This window comes from Dermochelys coriacea, chromosome 1 (assembly GCF_009764565.3).
Source record: "Dermochelys coriacea isolate rDerCor1 chromosome 1, rDerCor1.pri.v4, whole genome shotgun sequence".
Lineage (NCBI taxonomy): Eukaryota > Metazoa > Chordata > Testudines > Dermochelyidae > Dermochelys > Dermochelys coriacea.
Genome location: NC_050068.2, coordinates 162485357 through 162493953, shown reverse-complemented (window position 1 = coordinate 162493953; position 8597 = coordinate 162485357).

Genomic DNA, 8597 nt, shown 5'->3' with positions numbered 1-8597 from the left:
CATGACTGGTGTGGCATGCAGAAAGGAACATAGGTTTGAAAGAGGAAGAGTTCTGCGCCCTAACACTGGCTCTGTGCCTGATTGTGGGTGGGCAGATCACTTCTCCTTTCTCAATTCTCCAGCCATAAGAACAGAAAGTACTAAAAATTCCAAATATTATTTTGTTGTCCTCTGAAAAAGTTAACGTTAAGCATTTCATTTCCACTTCTCATTTGTTCAGTTCCCCTCTACTCCTACTGTCTGGACCATAGGCTGAGCTTCCCTTTTGTAGCCTGATTTATAGGTTATGTATTAATTATATTGATTACTTAAGGATTCCAGTTAACACTTTGAGGGTTGACAGGTTCTTGTTCCAAGTTTAGGCCCAGGATTAATCAAATTATTGTATAGTTGGGAACCCTGATGTGCCCTGTTGCAACACTCATATTATAGGAACTCTTCTATATTTACAAATAGTTTATTAATACATTTAGCACAGTCACAAACACTCCAACCCACTAAGGTAGGAGCTCCTATAGAATGTACATCGGCACATCCATATACTTACACCATCTCTTTCAGAAGAACCTGAAATGTTAGCCATTATTTTTTTTATCACCATCACGTTCCCCCCTCATCACCAATGGTCATCATTTTGGCACCTCCCAAGGGCTCTAGATTTCTCTGTCCTACTGCCCCTAGGCTGGGATGCAGCTTTTATATTATGTTAGGCTGACACCACTATGTCTAATGCATAATCAGTAGAGGTTTCTTCCCTTTTCCTTATTTGTATTTCCTCACCTTACAAACGCTGGACTGTCCTTCTGCTATAGGTTAGTAGATCAATGATCTTAACTTATCATATACACCAATTCGTTGCCATGGCTCTTTGAGGTTAGGTATTTGAAGATGTAGCTCATGTACCTGTTATTGTTATGTACATTAATTTGTTGCTATGACACTCTTTGCTTTGGATTCATGTTTCTGTGGTCAGAAGTTCCCCTTAAACACTCTATTTTCAGCTCCCCAATACTTGATGTTTTCCATTAGGCCATTTATCTGTGTCAAAGTTCATAGGCCTCAAGCCTTATGCTAAAACTGCTGAAGCCAATGTCTTAGAGGATACAGGCATGTAGATTCCTTGCATTACTGCTGAATATAATAAAGGCAAGCTAGCCCTATGGGCTACACTTTCACGTGTTTCTTGGCTCTCCCCAGAGCACGACTCTATTCCCTCCAGGGCTCTGCGTTCGGTGTGTGTGTGTTGCTCTCCAAGGGTACCCACGTTTATGAGGCACCTCCCCACCAGTTGTCCATAGCATGGGGGAGTTTTGTCTCTGCCAGCTATGGATCAGCTTCTGAGAACCAACAGCCTCTGGCAGCACAAGCACTACCTTCCAAGCCTCCATAGTCCTTGCTATCTCTGTACAAGCAGTAATAGGCACATACCAACCCCCAAGTTCTCAGAGCTTTTCCTGCAGTGTCCCAAGGGAACATTTTACACATCAACTTGCAATATTCAACTCAGAGCCAGCACTTAGCTTAACCCCATGGCACTTAGATATATTTATAGTGAAAACAAGAATGTTTATCATAAAAAAACAGAGTCTAGTAATAGTTAGAATGCTGGAAACATGGTTACATAATAAACAAAATCATAGCATGATTTCTAGACACTCAATAAGTTACTCTCTTAGAGAGAGAACATGGGTGAGGTAATATCTTTTATTAGCCCAACTTCTGTTGATGAGAGAGACCAGCCTTTCTTTCTCGCCAACAGAAGTTGGTCCAAGAAAAGATATTACCTCACCCATCTTATCTCTCTAATATCCTGGGACCGACATGGCTACAACACTGTATACAAGTTACTCTTTTGTCTAAAGAAGCTTATCTCACCCAAAGTTCTCTCCAGCGTTTTCAGCCAAGGCTGGCTGAGACCCCTTTTTCATGAATCAAAAGTACTGTCCTTTTCCTACCTCAGGGAATGGTGCCTGGGCACCTTCTCTGCATCCCAAATATAGTCAAGTGCACCCACCAGGTAGGGTTCCCCCGGTGACACTGGCAGGCCAGATACCAGTACTTTCCCAGGCTGCAGGCATTAGCTAAGAACAGAAAACTTTGTAGCTGACCAGACAAGGTCACATGTGTGTTAGTTTTGCTCAAAATAGGTATTAGTCTTATAAGAATGTATTTAGTGTTTAGACTCTATGAAATATTTGTATGTTGCTGTGTGCATTAATCTCATTTATAATATCTATATCCCATGTTATAAGGTGATAGTTAAGTGTTTTCTCAGTAACTGTAAACTCCCACCGTCAGGAGAGAAACATTACACAAGTGTCAGAGTAGCAGCCGTGTTAGTCTGTATTCGCAAAAAGAAAAGGAGTACTTGTGTCACCTTAGAGACTAACACATTTATTTGAGCATAAGCTTTCATGAGCTACACTGAAGTGAGCTGTAGCTCACAAAAGCTTATGCTCAAATAAATGTGTTAGTCTCTAAGGTGACACAAGTACTCCTTTTCTTATTACCAAGAGTGAAATACTAGTTTGCCACTGGAGGTGTGATCTCTTGTCCACCGAAGAATGCTTATAGACACCAGACAAACCATTGTGGAACATCAGAGGACAAAAGACTTTGTTGACTGCTTCCCACCCACCCTGCACCCCCCATGGAGAGGAGACCTGCACATGAACTTGTCCCATCATCTTGAACTCTGTGGGAAGGGAATAAAAACCCCTAACAAAACGAAACTGCATCTTTTTGGCTCTTTGAACTTTGAAGTACCAGAGACTCTCAACTGAAGCTAGAGAGCTCTAGGGCTGCCTCCTGGGTCTGCCCTGAAAGACACTTTGAATTGAAAGATCACAACTCTGTCATTCTTAGGAGTTCAATATTAACTCATTTGTGTGTGTATATGATTGCTTGCATTAATCTGTAAATAACTCCCATTTCTTGCTCTTAATTAATAAACCTTTTTATAGTTTATAACAGGATTGGCTACAGGCATTGTCTTTGGTTTAAGATCTAGGATACCATTTGATCTGGGGTAAGTGACTGTCTCTTGGGACTGGAAACAACCTTAATGTGGTGTAATTTTTGGTGTAAGTGGCCATTTATCACTGGGTGGCAAGATAGATTGGAGAGTCTAAGGGGACTGTCTGTGACCCCATAGTAAAAAAGTCATAGTGATCAAGAAGTTCATATTTGTTACTGGCTTGGTGAAATCTAAGTATAGAACACACCAGCAGTTTGGTGCATCTGCCCTGTTTTTGACAGTCTAACCTGATGTAGGTACTCACAGTCGTGAGCCACTCCATACAGTGTGACACCTTGATTCTCCTAAAACAACAAGGAGTCCTTGTGGCACCTTAGAGACTAACAAAGTTATCTGGGCATAAGCTTTCGTGGGCTAAAACCCACTTCATCAGATGAATGGAATGGAAAATACAGTAAGGCAGTATAAATATACAGCATATGAAAAGATGGGAGTTGCCTTACCAAGTGGAAGGTCAGTACTAAAGGGCCAATTCAATTAAGGTTGAAGTGGGCTATTCTCAACAGTTGACAAGAAGGGGTGGAAATCATGATTTTCCTGTATTTTCCACTCCATGCATCTGATGAAGTGGGTTTTAGTCCACGAAAGCTTATGCCCAGATAAATTTGTTAGTCTCTAAGGTGCCACAAGGACTCCTTGTTGTTTTTGCTCATACAGACTAACATGACTAGCACTCTGAAACCTTCCTTCTCCTGCTTTTCTTGCTACATTTTTTAACTCTGAAGTCCTCACAATCCTTCATTTGCATCCAGTTCAAACTGTTTATAAAAAGCCCATTGTAAATAAGACAATACTCAGTGCGCTTTGAATATATAGAATAAATATCTCTTGTCTGACAGAAAACCAGTTTTTCATCAATGCTGGTGATTCATACCTTGATACAGACTTAATAAAATATTTTCAGGTATATGCATAACTTCTTTGTACATACGTTTCACAATGATTTTAATCATCAATCTGACCCTGGCTTTCATCTGAGATCTCACATAACACTCTTTGATGAACCAGAATGTACGTACCAGAATCAGGACATTGCTGTAACCCCTTTGCCAGTTGTCATCAAAAGGTTTTTGGATACAGTGTATACAGAAAATGTGTGGGGGCATGTACAGGGTGTGTGTGGGCTGTCCATAAATTACGTAATGCACTTTTGATGCTTTTCAAGACCCAATCATCCACCCAACCTTTTACCACTTAGTAACACTGAAACAAACATGCAAAGTAAGGACCCACCCACTCTAACATGTTACGTAATAAAAGGGTTGCCAGATTTCTACTGCATTAATAGACCAAAGTCACTTGTTGAAAACTAGCCCAATTCATTTATTGAAACAAATTTTTTTTTATTAACACATTGGTCTCTACACAAAATAACAGCTTTCGTTAGATACCTAGTATAGATATGATTTAAAAAAAAACCCAACCCTACAAGCCCCAGCAGGAGTTCATCCACATTAGCCACAAAGCTATGAGAGGACAATCAAATGCAGAATCATAACCCCAATATTGGAACTTGTGTCCCAACTGAGGGCTGGCAGATGTCTCAGACAAAAAAAGGCTGTAGTCAGTCATTGGCTGCATGTGTGTTCTCTCTGCATGCTGCACTGGCTCTGGCCAGATAGCTGATACAGCAGGCTCCAATCAAACTGCTCAAAAGACCACAGACTTGGTTTCTGTAGTGAAGGCACTTGGTCAGGTTTATTGTCAACAAAGCACGGTAATAGCACCTGGCAGACTCTATGAGGGTACTAAGACATGCATGCCCGGTACAATGGACTAAGCTCAGTGAATGGTGGGACTTTCCATTCCCCCCTTGACTGGACAAAGACATCCTCTCTGTGAGCCTTATTTTGTACACTGATACAAACAAGTTACGTGCCCCTCTGCCATGGTTAGTTACCACCCTTTACCTTGTATAAGTTGGTTCGATCAAAACATCTCTATTCATCAAGGTGTCATGCTGACCTTATCTTTAAGAGGGTGTCAGTTTGTCTTTGTATAATCTTCAGGGAGTGTGTTTAAATCATAACCTTGTATCGGGGTGTTCTGGTATTACGCTTCTGGAATGTATTTACACAAATACTTCACGCCTAGGAGTGCTTGTGTTTTTGCAGTGCCAACCCCCCGAGTTCTTGCCAATTTCATGTATTGGACAGTGAACCTGCAAGCAGGCAGCATCTGTTTTGTAACGCAGCAGGGCCTGACTCTTGTTAACTCTGCTTTATCTCAACAGGCTCCTTATACCAGGCCTCATGTCTCAGGCTCTCTCTTTCTACTACAATAGTGAATGAAGTTGTTAGGTACTGAACGTAAAACAACTTTAAGCTCACTTCCCAGATACTGTATGCAGCTGTGTCTCTACTTCCTTCCCTCCTGGCTCTGAATGTCTCAGAAACACAGTGACAAGTGTTATTTAACCCCACACTGCAAAGGCTTTCTTATAAAAATCATGATCCTTTCCCCTCCCCTTCCTCCAACCTCTCAAATACTGCATGTATACAGAGGTCACAACATATTTAATATTCAGCTAAAACCTCTCCTCTACCAAAAAGAAGTAGAGTGAAGGATTGTAGCTGTTGGAGATGGAAAGAAGGAGCAGGAGGACCCAGAGGCAGATTGAGTAAATGGACTTATCTATTGCAGTACTTGTTTCCCTTGACCCAATTGTTGAGTAAGCCCCTAATTAATTACATCACACTCTTTTATTTAAGTTAATATGTAAATACCCACATTTACTACAACACCCCCAAACCCCTTATTTAATCATATGAATGACCATATAATTAATATTAATAGCTATATACTGAATAAAATGAATAATAGCTATATACTGAATAAAACCTGCCCCGTTTACAGCATTAAGCATATTATACAGACATTTTTACCTTGAAGATACATTTCTTTGCAGTAATTGTAGCCACAAGTTCCCTTAATCAGCAGTTCACAGGGGAGGGAGGAAGGGGACATGACTCTGAGCTTGTTTATGTAGCCGGGAGAGGAAGGAAGGGGGGAGATAACACTTTTTCACACAAAGGGTATCCTTCAGACAACCATATTCCTTATGCAACTGCAACGCTTATCTATCCTTAACAAGCAGAAGGGAAGGGAAAAGGATGGCAACTTTATCTATCAAGCGAAGAAATAGCGCTTGCCTGTGCCTTACTCCCTATTACCATGATAGTGGTTACCTAGGTCTTTATTTAACCCTTACATACCTCAACAGTAGCAACTCCATACTCAGTCAAAAATTTGTGTGATAGCTAACCTGTTGGTCTCTCTCTGCTGTATCCCTATAATTCCCTAAAGTGGACATATTTCTATTACTCACACTGTGATCACTAACATAGTGGAGGAGAGCTAGAAAGAGCTGTTGCATTCATTTGGGGGAAGAGGACAACTCCATCCTTTGTGATAAATTTGTTAGGAAATTTTAAGATTCCCTCCCTCCGGTGACAAATGTGTTTAACAGGCTCTCTATAGTTTCCCTCTCCCAAATCACAGTTTTATATGACAGCCATCAGGCAAAATATTCAGATAAGCTTGCAATGGAAAGTGCATACTCACTAATCCAGTGATATGGTTCATAATTTTAAACTGTATACACAGTAGGAGATATGTTTTGCTGCTGCCCCAAGTATTCACTACAAAGCAGTACATCTACCAATCATAAAGGACTGGGAGTCAGCTCTCAGTTTCAATTCCTGACTTGCTCTTTTAGTTTCAATTCAATGATTTATCGTGTAACCCTGGCAAGTCTACTTAGAGACAAAGTCGTGGCAAAAGCCATCTCGCTGCGGCTAGGGTCCGTGCTGACAGACGTGGTCCACCCAGACCAGACCTACACCGTCCTGGGCCGCAGCATCTTCGACAACCTATATCTGGTCTGGGACCTACTGGAACTTGGGGGTAGGGATGGTCTGTCGTTCGCCCTCCTGTCCTTAGATCAGGAGAAGGCATTCGACAGGGTGGATCACGGGTATCTCCTGAGCACTCTGCAAGCGTTTGGCTTCGGACCCAGGTTTGTGAATTTTCTCTGGGTGCTGTACGCCTCCACAGAGTGTTTGGTCAGGCTCACCTGGACCATGAACGAACCGGTCAGGTTCGGGCGAGGAGTACGGCAGGGGTGCCCCCTCTCGGGCCAGCTGTACGCTCTGGCGATCGAGCCCTTCCTCTGTCTCCTCCGAAGGAGGTTGACAGGGTTGGTGCTGTGGGAGCCGGAGCTGCGGCTGGTCCTGTCGGTGTACGCTGATGACGTGCTCCTCGTGGTCCAGGACCCGGGCGATTTGGCGCGGGTGGAGGCTTGCCAGGCCATCTATTCGGCAGCCTCCTCTTCGCGGGTCAACTGGGTCAAGAGCTCTGGCTTGGTGGTAGGGGACTGGTGGCAGGCGAGCTCCCTCCCACCCGCGCTTCAGGCCATCCGGTGGAGCACGGGTCCGCTGCTCTATCTGGGCGTTTACCTTTCTGCCAAGCATCCCTCTCCGCCGGAGAACTGGCAGAATTTAAAGGGCGGGGTGATAGAGCGGCTCCGGAAATGGACAGGACGACTCCGGTGCCTCTCCCTTCGAGGGAGAGCGCTGGTGCTTAATCAATTAGTCCTGTCCATGCTCTGGTACCGGCTCAACACCCTGGTCCCGGCCCCGGCTTTCCTGGCCAACCTCCGGACATCGATTCTGGAGTTCTTTTGGTCAGGACTGCACTGGGTCCCTGCAGGGGTTCTCCATCTACCTCTGGAGGAGGGAGGGCAGGGCCTAAAATGTCTGCTCACTCAGGTCCATGTCTTCCGCCTCCAGACCCTGCAGAGGCTCCTTTATGGTGCAGGTAGTCCGGCGTGGAGCATACTGGCGCACGCCTTCCTGCGCCGCTTCCGAGGGCTCCGATACGACCGGCAACTCCTTTATCTCCATCCAAGCAGTCTTCCGCGAGACCTCGCTGGGCTGCCGGTCTTCTACCAGGACCTCCTCCGGACCTGGAAACTCTTTTCAACGACCAGGTCCGTGGCGGCCACCGAGGGGGCAGATCTCCTCGCGGAGCCCCTGCTACACAACCCCCAGCTCCGTGTGCAGGTGGCGGAGTCCCACTCGGTGCGCCAGAGGTTGGTCCTGGCAGAGGTCACAAGAGTCAAGGTTCATCTCGACCGGGTCCTGCACGAGGGCACGCCCTGCCCAGCCCTTACTCCAGGCCCGCCGGACCTTTTAATTGGACCCCTTCCCCGTGAACCCAACCGACCCCTTCACCCCTTCACTGGAAGCCGGCTGCACGAGATGCAGCCGGTCTGCTTTCAAACCGCGCCAAGAAAACATCTCTACACGCTCATGATCCACACCGTTCACGCCCGCACCCTCGTGTCCCGCCCCGATACAAAATGGCAGATCTCCTGCCACCTTTGGAGGGTGAGGAGCCCCAGTGGGCCAGCCTATATTTCACCTTAGTCCCAAGGCCCGCCGGGGATGTCAGTTGGCGGCTCCTTCACAGAGTCGTGAGCACAGGCGTGTACTTGGCGCGGTTCACCTCAGTCCCAGACACCTGCCCCTTTTGTGGCGTGAGGGATACCCTGGCACAT